We start from the raw sequence: 1,056 nt of genomic DNA on the forward strand, positions 1-1,056 counted from the left end.
GTGATGTAAATAGAATATATACAAGAAATTGCTTCCTAGAAGTATTTACATCGTTTATGGTAGTTCGCCGACGATAAAATATACCGGTGATCCAACAATTTCAATTTTATTCTTCCTTGTGAAATATTTCGAGCTGATACTAAAATGACATAGGAATACAGTAATTACAAGCCTTATAACACGCAAACTACTTAATGAAAATGAACTTAATTATAGTGTTTTGGGAAACTCTAGAGATAAGCTACAAGAATATCTAAAAAAAAGGTGAGGTTCCATTTAAAAAATTCATGTTGGGTTGCAATCTACAATCTTTATTGATTGTTTGCTGCATAAAGCTGCGTACACACCTAGCAAACGAACACCAAACGCAAATATTCAGACATTCGTGTTTGTAAGTAATTTATTCTTTTTCTTGATTCTACCGAATACTAGCATTCGATCAGATTTTATGTCCGTTGCACATAGCAATTAGACTTATGCAACTTTTTTGTAACAAATAACAACACAAACTTTTGCATTCGCTGTTCAATCAGTCGTTCGCTAGGTGTATACACGGCTTAATTGAAATACATTGACGATAATCGCGCTTAACGTTGAAGTAACAAAGAATTCGTTTATTACTAAAATAAAAAGTACAGCTAGATAGAACTCGTAGAAAAACGATTAATCTATTCTCGGACTGAATTTCATCTACATTGCACTTTTCCTCTTATTTTCAAATTTCAAGAATTTGTCTAAGGACTGCTCGTAAAAAATCGACGGAATGATCTATCACTGATGTTTGTCACATGCAATTGCGAAAAGTTAACACAGCGGATGCATCAAAACGCGATTTTCGTAGCAATTGCGGGCAACGTCGGCCAGAGCCTCTGCCATCGCCGTGCCGGTTTCCTGCACCATGCTCTTTAGATAACTTGTCTCCTTCTGCAGCAGCACGTGGGGATGATCGAATTCCTGCACACGATAAAAGTCCAACTTTGAAGAAAAAGCTTGCAATTTATGATGCATTCTCGTGTACAAAAACTACCTATATATATATTTTATTTGATACGTGCA

At 35.5% G+C, this 1,056-nt stretch overlaps 1 pseudogene; it reads right to left on the reverse strand.

The window, feature by feature from the left end:
• Positions 1–804: 804 nt before the first annotated feature.
• The window catches only part of LOC108759574 (probable multidrug resistance-associated protein lethal(2)03659), a 40,678-nt pseudogene continuing 40,426 nt past the window's right edge, over positions 805–1,056 (reverse strand).

This window comes from Trachymyrmex cornetzi, unplaced genomic scaffold (genome assembly GCF_001594075.2).
Source record: "Trachymyrmex cornetzi isolate Tcor2-1 unplaced genomic scaffold, Tcor1.1 scaffold1947, whole genome shotgun sequence".
Taxonomy (NCBI): domain Eukaryota; kingdom Metazoa; phylum Arthropoda; class Insecta; order Hymenoptera; family Formicidae; genus Trachymyrmex; species Trachymyrmex cornetzi.